At 40.2% G+C, this 20,413-nt stretch overlaps 1 protein-coding gene across 6 annotated transcripts in view; it reads left to right on the forward strand.

Moving 5' to 3' along the window:
• The window catches only part of MAP3K13 (mitogen-activated protein kinase kinase kinase 13), a 195,118-nt gene that overhangs the window by 41,200 nt on the left and 133,505 nt on the right, over positions 1–20,413 (forward strand). For 4 of the 6 annotated variants that reach the window (XM_050780237.1, XM_050780236.1, XM_050780235.1 and 1 more), the window contains exon 1: positions 1,214–1,720. The exons of the other annotated variants lie outside the window; for them this stretch is intronic. The gene's annotated coding sequence lies outside the window, so the exon portion shown is untranslated. Of the gene's footprint in view, positions 1–1,213; positions 1,721–20,413 lie in introns of those variants that run through there. 6 annotated transcript variants of the gene reach the window in all.

A 20,413-nucleotide genomic window follows, 5' to 3' on the forward strand; every position in this document is an offset into this window, starting at 1 on the left:
TTCCCAGCTTCTAGAAGCCACCTGCAGTCCTCCAAGTCCCGCTTCCTCCATCTTCAAAGCTGGCAAGAGCTGGTCAAGTCCTCGTATCACATCTTCCTGAGCACAGCTGGGAGGGAAAGGTTCACTGCTCTTCAAGGATTCATGTGATTAGGTTGGACTCCTCTGGATAATCTCCCCATCTCAAAGTCCTTAACATTAATCACATCTGCAAAGTCCCTTTTGCCACAGAAGGTAACATAGTCCCAGGCTCGCGGGATTAGGACATGGACATCTTTGAGGGGTGCATTATTTTGCCTGTCACATTGCTTGTTGCAGAAGATCCCCAGGATAGTGAAGGGATCACATTGGATGCAGAGTCAGACTAAAAAGAATTGAAGATGATCCCCAAATTTATTGCCTGGGAGAGAATAAAATAATGTTCATAAAGTGAGTAGTGCAGTAAGGATGTAATAAATGGTTGCTGCTTCAAAGGCTAATAGTAGAAATTACAAGGCCGGGCGCAGTGGCTCACACCTGTAATCCCAGCACTTTGAGAGGCCAAGGTGGGCGGATCACCTGAGGTCGGGAGTTTGAGACCAGCCTGGTCAACATGGTGAAACCCCGTCTCTACTAAAAGTACAAAAATTAGCTGGGCATGTTGGCACATGCCTGTAATCCCAGCTACTCAGGAGGCTGAGGTAGGAGAATCACTTGAACCTAGTAGATGGAGTTTGCAGTGAGCCGAGATCGTACCACTGTGCTCCAGCCTAGACAACAGAGTGAGACTTTGCCTCAAAAAAAGAAAAGAAAAGGAAGAAAGATGGTAGCTCAGAAGGGAAAGAAGCTTAGGATGCAGCAGGAGATGAAGCAGTATCTTGCAAAGAATAGAATTTGGGATCCAAGTTTTCAATTTACATCAGATCAGCCGGTGGTTTGAATGTCAGAAAGTACTACATTTACCAAGAACTTTGCATTTTTTCTTTCTCTAGTAAGGAGTCAGGGAGAATGCAGATGGGGAAGAACTATTGTGGAGAAGCAATTTTCTGGCCCTTTTCTGCAATGATTATACAATGTTTAGATTCTGAGGAGGAAGGGGAAAGTTGTTGTTGTTTTTTTTTTTTGAAATGGAATTTCAAAAAGGAGCCTCAGCCTCCCAAGTACCTGAGATTACAGATGCCCGCCACTACGCCCAGCTAATTTTTGTATTTTAGTAGAGATGGGGTTTCACCATGTTGGCCAGGCTGGTCTCAAACTCTTGACCTCAGTCGATCCGCCCAACTTGGCCTCCCAAAGTGCTGGGATTACAGGCGAGAGCCACCGCGGGTGGCTGGGAAAGTTTTGAGAGGAAAGCAAGATATTTGAAGCTCAGAGGACTATCCTTTTCTTTTTTTCTTTTTTCCAGGAACATAAGGGAAAGAAATCCCCTCGGAAACCAAAGCCCAGCCATCAGAGATTATAAGATTTTTCAGGCTTTCCCTATAATCTTCCTTACATTTGTCTCTTTAAACATGTTTAAGTCGACCTTTGAGAAGTTGCTGATAAGCGGTTATCAAACAAGAGTTGGATTTACAAACCCTCCCACCTCGCTCTGTTGGGTGGTAGCTTCCAAGGCCACTGTAAATGTGTATCAGTGTGAACCTGATCCAGAAACAGCCAGGAAGGGAGCAAAGTTTAGTTTAGTCTATGAGGAAACTGTCGGCTGCTGGTAGTTCCATGCTGTCTGTTCAGACTTCAGCTTGGTGTAAGTAGTTTTTAAAAAACTATTATGACATTTTAATATCAAAAGGATTGTAAGAATAATTTCCATCAAACATTAAATCAAGTTTCTACCTGGCTGTGAATCTTACAGATTAGAACTACTGAAAAGAAAGTTTCAGCACTCAGCAGTAGTTTTATTTTTTTTAATGGAAAAGAAAGCCGTGAGGTGTTTCAGCAAGTGTGCTGCTAAAACAGGTCCTGTGTGCATGAAATGATCTCTAATGTCTTATGTTGAGTGAAAGTGTTTACAGTTAGAAAATAAAAGTGAGTATGTATCTAGTGCCGAGAGATTGTTTCTAAGCAGTGCTTAGATTTCTCCTCGTGTTCTTTCCAGTTGCTTTTCCTCTGGTTTAGGTTCATAGTTACAGATTCATGTTAGCAAATATGTAGTAGTCTCTCAGATAATTAAATTGGAGGTTTTGATGTTCAAAGAAATTAAAAGAATGAGAATAAAGTAGAACTTAATACCCTGTAACAAGATGTTGGGATCCTAGATTTAAGAGCAGCAGAATGTATTTTCAAAGAGGAAGAACTTTGTAAAACAGAAGTGGCAAGCAGCCTGAGGTTTCACACAACTTTGGAGAAATCTGTTTTCTTAAAATTTGACATCTGTATGGATTTTTCAGACTAAATTCCCAGTACTATGGTGTGTAAAATGAGTTTCATATATGAAATTAGAGTTGCCGTGTTTCAGCTGTTCTAATTCTATCTTAGATTATGATCCAGGAACTACACATTGTTACACAAACATATTGACTTTATTAATGCAGCTATGAGAATGTTAAGGTCGCATGTGGTAATGGAAAGTTGGTATTTTCTATTTTCCTTTTACCACAATGCATTTTTTAAAAAACCTGGTACATGACAATTTTATGACTTTTAACTGTATAAATACATAAAAGGTCTAAAGGCTGGCGATTAGCCACTAGCCTTTCTTTTTTCTTTTTCTTTCTTTTTTTTTCCTTTTTTTTTTTTTGTTTTTTGTTTTTTTTGTTTGTTTGTTTGTTTGTTTTGAGACGGAGTCTCGCTCTGTCGCTCAGGCTGGAGTGCAATGGCGCGATCTTGGCTCACTGCAAGCTCCGCCTCCCGGGTTCAAGCGATTCTCCTGCCTCAGCCTCCTGAGTAGCTGGGACTACAGGCGCCTGCCACCACACCCGGCTAATTTTTTTGTTTGTTTGTTTGTTTGTTAGTTTTTAGTAGAGACGGTTTCACCGTGTTAGCCAGGATGGTCTCGATCTCCCGACCTCATGATCTACCCGCCTCTGCCTCCCAAAGTGCTGGGATTTCAGGCGTGACACCGCCCCCGGCCTAGCCAGTAGCCTTTCAAATCACTGGAGGAGTGCCCAGAAGAGAGATTATTTATGTAGATGTTCACTGGGTTTCCCCTTCCTCTGTCTTCATCTCAGACCTCAGTCTATTTCTCTAGCCTGCTTCTTGTTTCTGCTGTATTGAGCGGGAGCCCAGATGATGGTTCTGAGCCCCAACTGAATCTTGGTGAGATGGAAGGACGCATTGTCCTAAGAAGGCTCTAGGGCTACAATGAAGTGAAAACCTTTACTCACTCTCTAGCTTTCTGAATCTCGTGATTCTAGCCTCTTGAGCTGATTAACGTCTCCAAGTCAATAGCTTGGGCTGGGCCAAGTTCCTCATTTAATTGTTGGTTGATGAGAAGGAGTGGAGGGCTGGGGGGTGTCCTGGGAAAGAAGCCAGTGTGGCAGGTGACATTGTTGCTGGGGAAGCAGCTATTTTCTCATGGGACTTGAAATATTTCAGTCTTTTAACAACCTGGAAGGCCATACAGGTGTGTACTAGCCGAATCGTTAACAAGCCCCTTTGAAAAAAATTTTTTAACCTCCATAGGTGCCCATACCATCCAGACCACTGCTCATGCCCTACAAAGCAGCCCTCAGGATCTGGCTTTCAAGCGTGTGTTTTACATCATTGCCTACCATTGTTCTCACTCAAGTTGCTCTAGCTACAAAGGTGTTTTGCTTTCTCTTGAACACATCAAACCTGCTCTTACCTTAGGGCAGCTGCTGCCTAGAAAACTCTTCCCCCTCATTGTTTCTTCCCAGACTTCATTCAGGTCTCTATTCAAATGGCTCCTCCTCAGAGAGGTCTTCCCAGACTACCCTAACTAAAATGGCACCCTACTCCACTTCCACCACAACACTTCTTTTCCCTTTAACCTAATTTACTGTTTTGTTTGTTTGTTTGTTTTTTGTTGAGACGGAGTTTCACTCTTGTTCCCCAGGCTGGAGTGCAATGGCGCAATCCTGGCTCACTGCAACCTCCGCCTCCCGGGTTCAAGCGATTCTCCTGCCTCAGCCTCTGGAGTAGCTGGGATTACAGGCATGCGCCACCACACCCAACTAATTTTGTATTTTTAGTAGAGATGGAGGTTTCTCCATGTTGGTCAGGCTGGTCTCAAACTCCTGACCTCAGGTGATCCGCCCGCCTCGGCCTTCCAAAGTGCTGGGATTACAGGCATGAACCACTGTGCCTGAAATTTCTTTTTCCTTTTTTTTTTTTTAAATAGCCACCTGGCAGTGTTTATTTTATAAATTAAAAAATGTGTGTACATATATTATATGTATGCCTGTGTGTGTATATGTATGTGTGTTGTGTATGTAGGATATATATTCAGTCTTTCCCTCTAGAATGTAAGAACTTTGTCTTGTTCAGGGCCATATTGTCAGTGCCTAGGACAGTGACTGCTTGACATGTAGTAAACACTTGGTAAATCATTGTATGAATAGTAAATTAATGTCAACTGGTGTTACTAAAGTTTATGTCCAACCATAGAAATTTTTTGAATAGCTGATATATTCACATTTCCAAGACCAAAACATATCAAGTTATACATTGAAAAGTCTTCCCACCCCAGCCCGTCGTCCATCCATTCAGCTCCCATTCTGGGTCCCCAAACCATGGCTATTATTTTTCCATGTATCTTTCCAGAGTTTCTTGATATATATGTAAGGAAATATAAAAGTATAAATAGATTCTTATTTCCCTCCTTTTCACACATAACATTATACGTAATGTTCTAAATGTTTTCACTTGTAATATATGTTGAATCTCTTTCCATGTAAGTACATAGAGAGTGTCCTCATTTTTAAATAGCTGCCTACTATTCCATTGTACGGATGTGCTATAATTTATATAACCAGTCACCTATTGATAGACATTTTGGTTTTTTCCAGTGTCTTCCTATGCTGAAGTTCATAACCTTGTACATGTATCATTTTATACATGCATAAAGTATATCCGTATGACTAAATTCCCCAAAGTAGAATTACTGGATCAAAAGGTATCATAAATATTGCCTAACTGTCTTCTTTAGGGATTGTACCAATGTGTACCCCTCCCCCCATTATAAAAGTACTGTTTCTTAGATCCTTGCCAACAAAGTCATCAGACTTTTGGATTTATGCCAGTTTGATAGGTTAAATAATGGTTTCGGCATAGTGTTTGTTTCTTAGAATTTACAATAAAATTTGTGTTGAAGTTTTAAAAACTAATTTTCATTTATAATTGTGGTTAAAAATCCTATAACACCATTTTCAAGTGTGCAGTTCAGTAGTGTTAAGTGTATTCACATTCTTGGCCGGGCGCGGTGGCTCAAGCCTGTAATCCCAGCACTTTGGGAGGCCGAGATGGGCGGATCATGAGGTCAGGAGATCGAGACCATCCTGGCTGACACGGTGAAACCCCGTCTCTACTAAAAAATACAAAAAACTAGCCGGGCGAGGTGGCGGGCGCCTGTAGTCCCAGATACTCGGGAGGCTGAGGCAGGAGAATGGCGTGAACCCGGGATGTGGAGCTTGCAGTGAGCCGAGATCTGGCCACTGCACTCCAGCCTGGGCGGCAGAGCGAGACTCCGTCTCAAAAAAAAAAAAAAAAAAAAAAAAAAAAAAAAAAAAAAAAGTGTATTCACATTCTTGTGCAACAGTTTTCCAGGACTTTTCTGTCTTGTGAAACTGAAACTCTATACTCATTAAATAACAACTCCCCACTTCCTCCTCCCGCTGACTCCTAGCAACTACCATTCTACTTTCTGTTTCAATGAATGACTAGTAGCTATCTCATGTAAGTGCAATCGCGCAGTAGTTATCCTTTTGTGGCTGGCTTATTTCACTTAGCCTAATGTCCTCAAGGCTTATCCAAGATGTAGTATATGGCAGGATTTCCTTCATTTGTAAGGTGAACAATATCCCATTGTATGTATATGCCATGTCCTGTTTATCCATTCATTCATCAATGGATATTTGGGTTGCTTCTACCTCTTGGCTATTGCAAATAAGGCCTCTGTGAACATGGATCTCTTTGAGATCCTGCTTTCAGTTCTTTTGGCTATATACCCAGCAATGGGATTGTTGGATCATATGGTAATTCTATTTTTAATTTTTTGAGGAACCACCATACTGCTTTCCATAGCAGCTGTACCATTTTATCTTCGTTTTAATTTGTATTTCTTTCATTATGAGAGGGGTTGAGCATCTTTTCATATTTAAAATAAATGCCTTTTTTCTTCTGTGAACTCTTTATATTCTTTGCCAGTAATGGAATTTTTTTCCTATTATTAATTTGATAACATTTTTTGTTCTTGTGCCCTTGAGTTTTCCAAATTTATAAACTAGTCTAGTAGTCGTACATACAGGTGTGGAATAAGACTACCTGGGTTTGAATTCTAGATCTACTAATAGCTGTGCAATCTTGATTGGACAAGTTACTGAACCTTTTTGAGCCACATTTTCTTATTTGTTAAATTGGAATAACATTGGATTGTTGTAAAGATGAGATGAGGTATATTAGATACTTAGTATAGAGCTCGTATGATAAGGCAAAAACAAAAAAGGAAAAACAAATTAAAAGACCTAAAGTGCAGAAAAGAAATAAAACTATCATTATTAACAGATGACATGATTGTATGCATAAAAAAACCTTATAAAATCTTTAAAAAAGTACTTGAATTAATTAATGAATTTGTAAGGCCACAGGTTAGAGTCAACATAAAAATCATACTAGAAACAATTAACAGCTAAAATAGGTGAAAATATCACCATTAAAAATATCTGACTGGGCACAGTGGGCTCACACCTGTAATCCCAACATATTAAGAGGCTAAGCCAGGAGGATCACTTGAGGCCAGGAGTTAAAGACCAGCCTGGGCAACATAGCAAGACCTCATATCCATGAAAAAAAATTAAAAATATGAAAAAAAAAAAAAAAAAGAAAGAAAGAAAGAAAAAGAGGCTGGGTGTGGTGGCCCATGCCTGTAAACAGCACTTTGGGAGGCTGAGGCAGATGGACTGCTTGAGCTCAGGAGTTCAAGACCATCCTAAGCAACATGACAAAACACTGTGTCTACAAAAAATACAAAAATTAGCCCGGCATAGAGGCACACACCTGTAGTCTCAGCTACTCAGGAGGCTGAGGTGAGAGGATCGCTTGAGCCCAGGAGGTGGAGGTTGTAGTGAGCTATGTCACGCCACTGCACTCCAGTCTGGGTGACAGAGTAAGACCCTGTCTCAAAAAGAAAGAAAGAAAAATATATCTAACACATAGGAATAAATATTTCAAAAGAACACAACACCTCTATACTCAAGACTGTAAAACATTGCAGAGAAAAACTTAACTCAGAAATAAAAAAGTGCAATATATATACCATGATCATGGATATAAATGGTTAAGGTGCCATTTCTCCCTAAATCAGTCTGTAGATCTAATGCAATCCCAATCAAACTTTCAGCAGGCAATATTGATGAAATCTACTATTTCTAAGTTTTTTGTGAAAATACAAAAGATATAGAATAGCTAAAACAATCGTAAAAAGGAACAAAAAAGGTGAATGACTTATAATACGTGACTTGAACACTTAGCTATGAAACATTAATCAAGACAGTGTGATATTGCCTTGAGGACAGGCAGATATGTCAGTGGAACAGAATAGGGAAACCAGAAATAGATTCACACATGTGAGGTCAATTGATTTTTGATCAGGTGGTCAGTTCAGTGAGAAAAGGGTAGTTTTCTTTAACATGTTGCTGAAACAATGGATTTTCTTTTCTTTTTTTTTTTTATTTGAGATGAAGTCTTGCTCTGCTGCCCAGGCTGGAGTCCCGTGGCGCCATCTTGGCTCATTGCAATCTCTGCCTCCTGGGTTCAAGCAGTTCTTCTGCCTCAGCCTCCCAAGTAGCTGGGATTACTGGTGAGTGCCACCACACGTGGCTAATTTTTGTATTTTTGGTAGAGATGGGGTTTTACCACATTGGTCAGGCTGGTCTAGAATTCCTAACCTCAAGTGATCTGCCTGCCTTGGCCTCCCAAAGTGCTGGGATTACAGGCATGAGCCACCGCGCCCAGCCAACAAATGGATTTTCTTATGGGGGAAAAAATTTCATGCTGCTCTCACTATACACAAAACTGCAATAGACATGGGTCTATTGATAAATAGACATGGGTCTATTGATAAATAGACATGGATCATAGATCTAAACATAGAACCAGAAACCTTAAAAAAAATAGGAAAATATCTTAGCAATCTTGGGTTATGCAAAGATTTCTTGAGCAGAACACTAAAAGCACTAACCATAATAGTACATTAAATACAATTAAATAAACTTACTTATTGCAAGAACTTCTTAGGACCTTTAGTATGTTACTGTTTTTAGTAAGAGGACCGTGCAGCATTTTCCACCACAGAATCCTTTGTTCATCTGGAACATGCAACATACTTGGAGAAGTGTTGCTTTGATCCTCTCCTCAAAATACAGTATTTTTGAGAGCTATAGTAAGCCTCCTCTTTGATACAAAGTAATGTAATTGGATCCACTTCCCTTCAACAACTTGAGTAAAGAAAACACTTCTGTCCAAAGAGCTGTGATTACACCCCATCCCCTCTTTGCTGGTTGGCCAGCCAACTGTTGCAATTACTCCAGGCTAATGTCACATTACAGCAGAATTCACCATAGTAAGCGGGGCAAAGAGTGACTGAAGGTGCAAAGCATTTTTCATTTTCCTTGCTGCAAGTTCCATATATATTGTCCCTCAGTTTTGGTGGAGGATTGGTTCCAGACCTCCTAGGGATAACAAAATCCAAGGATGTCCAAATTCCTTATATAAAACCTATATAACCTATGCACATCCTCTCGTGTACTTTAAATCATCTCTATTTATAATACCTAATGCAATGTAAATGCTATGTGAATCATTGTTATACTTTATTGTTTATGAAATAAGAAAGCCTATACATGTTCAGTACAGATGCAATTTTTTTCCCCAAATATTTTCAATTTACAGATAGTGAAGAGGATAAGGAGGGCCAACTGTACTTGCCTGGCCTGCTCAGCCCTCCTCTGTCACTGCCTAGCAAACTCCAGGTTATTAACCCTTTGCTTCTCTGTACTCAGCTCCTATAATCCTAGCTCCTAATTGCTTGAAGGGCTGTAGACTGACAGTCTTTATGCATTCTAGATTTCTGTAGTGTACCTGGTCTCTGACTCATAGTTTACTGATGAATCAGATTCCCCTACTTTCTGTTGCTGCCCATGAACTGAAGTTTTATGGAATATGAGTTGTCACATAAGAAATAGGAGAAGAACCAGAAGAGAAAGTAGAGGGCAAACTTCACCTTAACCAGAATTTGACCCAAGGCCCATCCTGTTCAGAAAAAGAAATCTCAAGAAGAAGTCAAAATGGTATGTAATGCCAGAATAAATATAAAAAGAAAAGAAATTGGCTGGGCGTGGTGGCTCACACCTGTAATCCCAGCACTTTGGGAGGCTGAGATGGGCAGATCACTTGAGGTCTGGAGTTGGAGACCAGCCTGGCCAACATGGTGAAACCCCATCTCTACTAAAAATACAAAAATTAGCCGGGCCTGGTGGCACGTGCCTGTAATCCCAGCTACTCACAAGGCGGAGGCAGGAGAATCACTTGAACATAGGAGGCGGAGGTTGCAGTGAACCGAGATGGCACCACCGCACTCCAGCCTGGGTGACAGAGTGAGACTTTGTCTCACAAAAAAAAAAAAAAAAAAAAAAAAAAAAAAGAAAGTTTAAGGAAGTATCCCTATAATATTTCTGGGTTATATTTTTTAAATTGAACTACTATCATAGATACCAGTTTCTCCTGAATGTGGAAAGCTAATAATGAGAAATGGAAATGTCATCAATGTCATCTGAATAGGGCTTACTAGATAGACTATACATGACTGGAAGTTAAAAGGCTTTAACTTTAGATCTGCCACTAATTTGTCTTTTGATAGTAAAATATACTCTTTTAAAGAAAAAAAATTATGGCCCTCCCCTTATTGCAAAAAAAGTATGAATATGTGTGTGTTTATGTCTGTATCTATCTACATGTACACCAGGATCTGTCCTAGATACTTCCTCATGTGCCATCTCATTTAATCATCTGTCTGTGTCTCAGCTCCTCAACCTGGAAAATGGGATAATAATATCTCATTCTGCCTTCCTCACAGAACAACAAATGTGGTTATAATGAGACAATAAAATATACTGCTTTGAGCATGACTCTATAATTTAAAGACAAATCTTTTAAAAAAAATTTTTTTTAATAAAAATAAAGATGAAGTCTCACTATGTTGCCCAGGCTGGTCTTGAACTGAGCTCAAGTGATCCTCCCGCCTCAGCCTCCCAAAGTGCTAGGATTACAGGTGTGAGCCATAGCAGCCAGCCTAACGATTCAGTCTTGAATGCCATGTTGTGAGATGTGTAGCAATGGTTTCCATAACAAAATGATGTGATGAATCCTGGTAAAATTCATTTCAAAATACACTTGCAATACAAACTTAGAAGAAGCAATGTACACAGGATGTTTCACAGACACTTACGGAACACCTGGAAAGTATAGCAACCTTCTCTCTAATTCTCAATAAAGGCAACACAAAGTAAACACACACTTTACGGTATTTTATGACACATCTCATCTAAGAAAAATGGGCAAGAAAAACACTTAGGCAAATAAGTGGAGGAGAATGCCAACACAGATGATAATGAAAATAATTTCACATCAGAACTTGAAAACTGATTTTGGGCCTGTGTTAAGATAAAATGGGCATTTAGAAGATGAGAAATTCCACAGAAGGCATATAGGGGGTTGTGGGGGGTGAAAGAAAAGAGCCTTATATAACTCTAACACTTATTAACCTGGACCTAGTTGCTGAAACTTGATCTGTTTTCTAGTAACCTGATTCTTTATTATTTATAATCAGAAGGTTTAAGAACTACTGGGCCTCAGCTCTAGGCTGTCTTTCCATAGTCCGTCCAGTTTTCAGAATTTAATAATATGGTGGGGGTGGGGGTGGGGAGGGGACACAATAGCTCCCAAGTATCTAGGAAACTACAAATTTTCCTCACTAAAACTCCCTAAAATAACTAGGTTAACACCAACTAGTAAACAAGCTCATCAAGGAGAGACCATAAAAGTCACTAATTGAAAAATTGTAAAGGGCTGCCTGTATAATCTATTATCTGAAAAATGATTTGATAATGAGACCCACAGGAATAAACACGAAAAGCAATGGCCTGGCGCGGTGGCTCACACCTGTAATCCCAGCACTTTGGGATGCCAAGGTGGGCAGAAAACTTGAGCCCAGGAGTTCGAGACCAGCCTGGCCAATGTAGTGAAACCCTGTCTCTACTAAAAATAGAAAAAAATTAGCTGTGTGTGGTGGCGTGCTTCTGTAATCCCAGCTACATGGGAGGCTGAGGCAGGAGAATCTCTTGAACCCAGGAGGCACAGGTTGCAATGAGCCAAGATCGTGCCATTGCACTCCAGCCTGGGTGACAGAGTGAGACTCCGTCTCAAAAAAATAAATAAATAAAATAAAATAAAATAGGAAAGAAAGAAAGAAAGAAAGAAAGAAAGAAAGAAAGAAAGAAAGAAAGAAAAAGAAAGACAGACAGACATTAAAAACAAGTGGCTTATATGGGTGTTTTAAGAAGCTGTAAAAAAGAAAATAATTTTGCTAGAACTTTTTCCAGCTCAAGAATCAAGTTTTCAAACAATATACTTAAGAAATTATACAAGATATGACTTAGAAGCCATAAGTAGCAAGTTGGAAATTACTAACATATAAGTGGATGTTAATAGTGCTGGCTCACTGAATAAGGAAAATCTTATGAAAACCTTACCACTCAGTACAGAAGTTGCCTTCATTATATAACATTACCCCATGCCTATCAAATGAATTCTTCAACTTTGATATTTATTTTTTATTTCTAGCATTTCTTCTTGATTCTTTTTTATACTTTCCATCTCTGTGGTCAACTTCCCCATTTGTTCATGCTCCCCTTTCCTGCTAGATCCTTTAACAGAGGGAATAATTGTGATGGCAGTTACATGAATCCGTATGTAAGTTAAAACTCTTAGAACTATACACCATAAAAAGTCAATTTTACTTGTGTTAATTTACAAAGAATGAGATTCTGACCTGTTTAAAGCAAAAATCATAACAATGTATAATAGAGTTAAGAGCATATAAGGAAGTAAAATACATAATAACAAGAGCACAAAAGGTGGAAACAAAATAGTATGGTATATGAGGTAGACCGTAATAAGTTAAAATTATAAAATGCTATCTCTAGGCTGGGCGTGGTGGCTTACACCTATAATCCAGCACTTTGGGAAGCCGAGGCGAGTGGGTCATCTGAGGGCAAGAGTTCAAGACCAGGCTGGCCAACATGGAGAAACCCCCATCTCTATTAAAAATACAAAAATAGCCAGGCGTGGTGGTGGGTGCCTGTAATCCCAGCTACTCGGGAGGTTGAGGCAGGAGAATCGCTTGAACCGGGGAGGCGGAGGTTGCAGTGAGCCAAGATTGTGCCACTGCACTCCAGCCTGGGTGACAGAGTGAGACTCTGTCTCAAAAAACTACTAAACTAAACTAAAATAATGAAATGAAATAAAATAAAATAAAATGCTATCTCTAGAACAGTGTGTTCTCGAAGCGTGTTCTGCAGACCAGCAACATCAGTGTTACCTGGGATCTTGTTAGAGAGGAAATTTTTGGGCTCCACCCCAGGCCTAACTGAATCAGAAACTCTGGGGGTATGCTACCATGATTTGTCTTTCTGTGATTGTGATGCATGCTAAACTTTACAAAACATTGCTTTAGAGCAGGGGCTGGGAAATTTTTTTCTATAAAGAGCCACATAATAAATATCTTTAGGTTTTGTGAGCCATGTAGTCTCTGTAGCAACTACTTAACTCTGCCATTGTAGCACAAATGCAGCTATAGACAATAAATAAATGAAGGAGAGGGACTGTGTTCTAATGAAGTGTTATTTATAAAAATAAGCAGCCAGCTGGATTTGGCCCATGGGCTATAGTTTGCCTACCTCTGCTTTAGAGCAACTATTCACACACAGATACAGCTAAATTGGTGAAAAGAAAATAAAAGGAAACATGAAAACATACAGACAGCCCTCACTTTGCATAGTAATATGGGACTATAAAAATGATCATGCAAGCTGAAACTATGCAAAGCAGTTTTAATAACCAATGGGAAAAATTATGGTTGTTTTGTGACCTTTACTTCTTTTTTTTTTTTTTTGTCAAAATATATTTGGTAAGGGGTGGAGGGGAGGTGTTTTATTGACTGGAAAGATGCACCAGGGAACTTTCTAGAGGTTATAAAAATGTTTTAGGTCTTGTTCTGGGTGGTGGTTACATGAATGTATAGCATTGTCAGCATTTATTATACTGAGCACATGAGATTATGAATTTCATGTATGTAAAGAATATATAATCAAAGATTTTTTAATAGTACAAAATAAAGGTGTGGAATAAAGTATGCAGTTCGTATTAGGTGACATTCTCATTGCAAATAAAACCTGATATAACTTATGGGGTACCTCCCTGAGTCCAAGGAAAAGAGGTGACAGGGCACTATAGGGAGAAGAAGCAGTGAGGCTATGCAGCCTAATAGGTTGGGAGAAGGAGCAGCTCCATTTGACTAGAGTGAATATTAAGGAAGTGGCAGGAAATGAGGACAGAGAAATTGCTAAAGACACATCAGCAATGGCTTTATGTACCAAGTTAAGGAATGTGTACTCTACCCTAAGGATGATGAGAAACTTCCCTAATATATTTCAGGGCTTAAGTGGCCCTCTTCTTCTTATAAGGACATCAGTCATTGGATTTAGAACCCAACTGATACAGTTTGGCTGTGTCCCCACCCAAAATTTCATCTTGAATTGTAATCCCCATAATCCTCACGTGTCAAGGGCGGGACCAGGTGGAGCTAATTAGATCACGGGGGCAGTTTGCCCGATGCTGTTCTTGTGACAGTGAGTAAGTCTCACGAGATCTGATGGTTTTATAAGTGTCTGGCATTTCCCCTGCTGGCACTCACTCAGTTCTGCCACGCTGTGAAGAAGGTGCTTGCTTCTCTTTTGCCTTCCACCATGATTGTAAGTTTCCTGAGGCCTCCCCAGCAATGCAGAACTGTGAGTCAATTAAACATCTTTCCTTTATAAATGATCCATTCTCTGGTATTTCTTCATAGCAGTGTGAGAAAGGACTATTACACCATCCTATCCAGTCTCATTTCATATTAACTTAACTAATATAATACTTTATTTCCAAATAAAGTTACATTCTGAGGTTCTGGATAGATGTGAATTTTGGGGGCATACTATTCAACACACCACAACACAAAATAGTGTCCCCCCAAAATTCATGTCCACCAGAACTTCAAAATGTGACCTTATTTGGAAACAGGCTCTTTATAGATGCAATTAGTTACATATGAGGTCATAGTGATTAGGATGAACTCTAAATCCAACAACTGGTATCCTTATAAGAAGAGGAGAGGACACACAGGGATATATATAGGGAAGAGGACCATGTAAAGACAGAGGTTGAGACTGGACTGAAGAAGCTATAAGCCAAGGAGCATCAAAGATTTCCAGGAGCCATCAGAAGCTATGAAGAGACAAGGAACGGTTTTTCCCTTGAGCCTTCAGCAGGAACATGGGCCTGCCAACACCCTGATTTTGGAGTTCTAGCCTCCAGAACTATAAAAGAAAAAATTTCTGTTGTTTTAAGCCACCAGTTTGTGATAATTGTTAAAGTATGCCCAGGAAACTAATGCAATATTTAACCCACATTCTGCTTTTCGTGTTAAACCTGTGGTAGTGGTTTTAAGGCATGTCTAAAATTTTTTTTTTTAATTCCTCCCTTTGTATAGCCTAATTCCTCTCCCCTTGAGTGTGGGCTGGAGCTAATGACTTGCATCTAATGAATAGAATAAAGAAGAAGCAAGAGGCTTCAAGTCACCGGCCTTGGAGACCAGGTCAGAGGTTGGCAAACTGTAGTTCTCAGGCTGACTGCCTATTTTATAAATAAAGTTTTATTGGAACACACCATGCCCATTTATTTGTGTGTTGCATGTGGCTGTTTTTACACGACAACAACTGAGATGAGTAGCTGTGATACAGACTATAAGGCATACAAGCCTAAAATATTTACTCTCTAGTACTTTAAGAAAAAGTTTGCCAAACTCTGAACTAGGTCATAAGAAGCACTGCAGCTTTTTGCCTGCTGTGAATAACTTGCTCTAGGGGAAGCCAGCTGCCTTGTCATGAGGACACTCAGATGTCCCTGCAGAAAGGCCCATGTGACAAGTAACCAAGGCCTCCTGCAAACAGCCACGTGAGTGAACAATTTTGGAAGTAGTTCCTCCAGCCTTCAGGGGACTACATCCCTGGTCAACTGCTTGACTGCAACTTAATGAGAGACCCTGAGCCAGAACCACCCACCCATGCTGCTCCTAGATTCCTGCCCCTCAGAGACTGTGTGAGATAATAAATGTTAGTTGTTTTAAGTTGTTAAGTTTTGGGGCAATCTGCATGCTGCAGTGCACAAGTAATACACTCATCTGTCCGTTCTGCAGTTTTCAGTGCAACCTGCAAGCTGCTCTATGTGTCTTATCTATGCCACAGGCTTTTGCTATTTTAGAAACATACTGGGAAATGAGACTTTTATATAAAGAAACTCCAGGATGACACAGACAACACTTTTAGGAAACAAAGGACATTGGAAGGCAAGAATATTTTCATAACTCTGCTAACTGTCTAATACAATACTAGGTATGATTGTTGCCACTGATATTAGGTCTAAAATCACGCTTATTTGAGTCATCAGGCAAGATGTTTGTTATGCTACTCACTATTATTTATACAAAAAGGAGTATTAGAGTATGCCATTATAATCTTTATTAGATGCTTTCTATAAATGTTTTCTATAAATGTAAAGCAAGTTGTTTCCAGATGGAATGGTGTGAAGTTCTGTGGGTGTATTAATTTTCTCTTGCTGCATAATAATATAATCACAAACTTAGTGGCTCAAAACAATATACCTTTGTCACCTCGGTTACTGGGCATGGCCTACCTGTGTCCTCCTCTGAGGGTCTCACATAACTTCAGTCAGGGCTGCGTTCTCATCTGGATGCTCAACTGGGGAACTCATAGACCTAAGTTATTAACACCATTCAGTTCCTTGTGGTTTTAGGGTGTGGTTGTAGTACCAAGAACTATAGTTTTATTATTTTGCTTTTTTCTCCCTGTTGGCTAAAGTCTGCCCTTAGGTCATAGAGGCCACCCACATTTCCTTGCCACGGGGGGTTCCCCAACATGGCCACTAGCCTCCTTACAGCTAGCAAGGGAGGGAGAGACTCCACACAAGTGCTCCAGCTTTATATAGCATATTCATATATTACGTGCATGTAATCATGTTCATCCCAGCACCTTTTCTGCATTCTATTGATTGGAAGCAAGTATTACACTCAAAGAGAGGGAATCACACAAGGGTGTGAACACTAGAAGGTAAGGATCATCAGGGCCACCTTAAGAGTTTGTCTGCCATAATAGGCCTGGAGATTATGCAACTCCTACTTGCAGGGTGGAATTAATGCCTTATCAAAGATGGTTTCTGTACCTAAGAGGCAATGGAGTGCCTTGTTTTTATTTTTTTTCCTCCTCTGTGCTGCAAAAGGGTGACTCTCAGCAGGTTGTTTTTTATTTATTTATTTATTTATTTATTTATTTATTTATTTATTTGAGGCAGAGTCTCACTCTGTCGCCAGGCTAGAGTGCGGTGGCGTGATCTTGGCTCCCTGCAACCTCCGCCTCCCAAGATCAAGTGATTCTTCTGCCTCAGCCTCCCAAATAGCTGGGACTACAGGCGCACGCCACCATGCCTGGCTAATTTTTGTATTTTCAGTAGAGGTGGGGTTTCACCATGTTGACCAGGATAGTCTCAATCTCTTGACCTTGTGATCTGCCTGCCTTGGCCTCCCAAAGTGCTGGGATTGCAGATGTGAGCCACTGTGTCTGGCCAGGTATTTTTTAATGACTGGAAATGGAATAATAAAAAGCAGGACGGTAAAAAATATACATGAACCCAAAACATACCTTCAAACTGGAATGTACTGTAGCTAGAAACAGCTTGGCATGCAGCTAACTAGATTGACCTAAGCAAAGGCTTCCTGCCTATGAGGAGCCAAAGGTGCTATTTTTAGGAGCATAAAGGGAACCCATTTCCAGGAGATCAAAGATACGGTGCAAAAACTTTTATTATTTGTTCCAGTAAATATGATAGATCACAAATCTACCTTGCTATAGGATATGCATGCATTCATTCATTTAGAAAATTGCTATTAAATGTTTCTCTCACACAAGGCCCTTTGCTAGGTGCTACCCAATTTTGCATATGTTGATGGAGTATGTCCGAGGGAAAGAGTGCCACCATCTACTGTCTATACCTGCTATGGGTCTGGGAAGAGGCATAGAGGCCTAGAAATGTGCCTAGCGTTTGCTAGTCCTGGTATATAGTTTTTTTCCAAGAAGTTTGGTGGTAAAGAAAAGGGTAGTGAGTCGATAAGTCAGAAGGAAATTTTGAAAAGGAGAGACATGGACATGCTTATAGGCAAAGGAGAAACCCAGCCAATAAGAAGAGACATGATGATCTGTGACAAAAGAATATGTTACATAATAGGTGCTCAGTTAATTATCGTACCCCTCTCCTTACACAGTTTCTCCTCACTTTTTTTTTTTTTCTTAAACATATATTACTCTGCTCTACTGTATGCTATACATGGCAGTAGATACCAAACTGAATATGCGCTTGACCCCTTTCCCTTTATGCCCCATCCAGCTTGGAAATATCATTAGCCATTTATCACTTCCGCCACCCCTTATCAGCCTTTGGTCTGTCCTCCTCTGACTATGCCCAACACAGAGTACCTCCTTAATCATATTTTCAGCTACCATGTTGATTGCTTTGCATCCTCAGTCAGGCCCTCACGACTGATTGGTAGCCTTTCATTTCTATCTGTCGTTTCCCACAGTGGCTGTCGAAACCTCTCTTACGCCATAGAATCCCAAATCTGTCACCTTTTCCTTTCACCAGGTGATCTGCCTTCTATAATGTTGGAAATGGGATCTCGCAACTTCATTTCTACTAATCTCATTTTTTTTTTTTTTTTGAGACAGAGTCTCCCTCTGTCGCCCAGGCTGGGGTGCAGTGCAACCTCTACCTCCTGGGTTCAAGTGATTCTCCTGCCTCAGCCTCCTGAGTAGCTGGGATTACAGGCATGCGCCACCAGCTAATTTTTGTATTGTTAGTAAAGACAGGGTTTCACTATGCTGGCCAGACTGGTCTTGAACTCCAGACCTCAGGTGATCACCCACCTTGGCCTCCCAAAATGCTGGGATTATAGGCGTGAGCCACTGCGCCCAGCCCCGTTTCTACTGATCTCATCATCTTTTATTGCCATCTACACTTTTCTGTTTTCTCTCAAAAAAGTACACACACACACACACACACACGTAAACACATACACCTTCTTCTGGTTAAGGCTTTTCATTCCAAATCCTCCCACCTCCTCAAAGTTTATCCCAGCCATGACCATCCCTCACTCTAGTGAAAAGACACACTATCTATTACAGCGTAGTGCAGGGGTCTGCAACGCCCTGGCCACTGACTGATGCTGGTCCGTGGCCTGTTAGGAACTGGACCGCACAGCAGATGAACAGCAGGCCAGTGAGCTAAGCTTCATCTGGTATTTACAGCTGCTCGCCATCACTTGCATTATTGCCTGAGCTCCTCCTCCTGTCAGATCAGCAGTGGCATTAGATTTTCATAGGAACAGGAAACCTATTGTGAACTGCACATGTGAAGGATCTTGGTTGCGTGCCCTTTATGAGAATCTAATGTCTGATGATCCGTCACTGTCCCCCATCACCTCCAGATGGGACTGTCTAGTTGCAAGAAAATAAGCTCAGGGCTCCCACTGGTTCTACATTATGGTGAGTTGTGTAATTATTTCATTATATATTACAATGTGATCATAGAAATAAAGTGGGCCGGGTGTGGTGGTTCACGCCTATAATCTCAGCACTTTGGGAGGCCGAGGTGGGCAGATCACGAGGTCAGGAGATCGAGACCATCCTGGCTAACACGGTGAAACCCTGTCTCTACTAAAAATACAAAAAATTAGCCAGGCGTGGTGGCGGGTGCCTGTAGTCCCAGCCACTTGGGAGGCTGAGGCAAGAGAATGGTGTGAACTGGGAGGCGGAGCTTGCAGTGAGCCAAGATCGTGCCACTGCACACCAGCCTGGGTGACAGAGCAAGACTCTGTCTCAAAAAAAGAAAGAAAGAAAGAAAGTGCACAATAAATGTAATGCACTTGAATCATCCTGAAACCACCCCCTCCCATCCCGCGCCCTGAATCCATAGAAAAATTGTCTTCCACGAAACCAGTCCCTGGTGCCAAAAAGGTTGGAAACTGCTGGCATAGTGTATTACAGAGTCATTTTCAGGTTATCTTGCTTAAATTAGAAGGGAAAAAAATTGTAACAAGTTTTGTTTTTGTTTTACCTCACATACCTATTATTTATTTGTGGTGAGACATTTAAACTCTATTCTAGCAGTTTTTCATGTGGTGTGGAATACGTTGTTATTAACTACAGTCACTGTGTTGTACAAGAGCTCTCCTGAACTTACTCTTTCTAACTGAAGTTTTGTATCCTTTGACCAACATCTCCCCAAAACCCCAATAACATGTTTTTTAAAGTTAAAGTAATTTGGTTAAAATAGCAGTGAATATTTCTTACCTTATCAACTTTTGTAACTTTTCCCAAAAGCAATACATTTGTACTTCACAGATAATCTAGAAATTTATATTAAAAGAGAAGAAAATAAAACCACCAGTCTCTCTATATCCAGAGATAGGCATGATATATGTATGATCTAAATCCTTCATCCTTCTAGTCATCTACACATGTTAGATCCCCTGGTATCCATTATTGTGTTCCTTGCCTTTTTTCACACTTTGTCACGAATATTTTTACCTGTTCTTATACATTTTAGTATACAACCTGTAAAGGTTTTAAGTGTTCTATTGAATAGTTTTATCATAATTTATTTAATACCTTCCATTATTAGGAGTATTATATTATTCCCAGTTATTTTTGTTTTAAACAATTATGTGACGAAATCCTTGTAGCTAGATTGTTTTGCAGAATACTGATTATTTATTTAGAATTAATTTCTCAAACTTGAATCTTGGGTCAAAAGATATTTACATTTTAAGTCTACTGATACCTATTGCCAAATTGTACTTCAAAAAAGATGCAGCAAT

The sequence above is a fragment of the Macaca thibetana genome, chromosome 2, assembly GCF_024542745.1.
Source record: "Macaca thibetana thibetana isolate TM-01 chromosome 2, ASM2454274v1, whole genome shotgun sequence".
NCBI lineage: Eukaryota > Metazoa > Chordata > Mammalia > Primates > Cercopithecidae > Macaca > Macaca thibetana.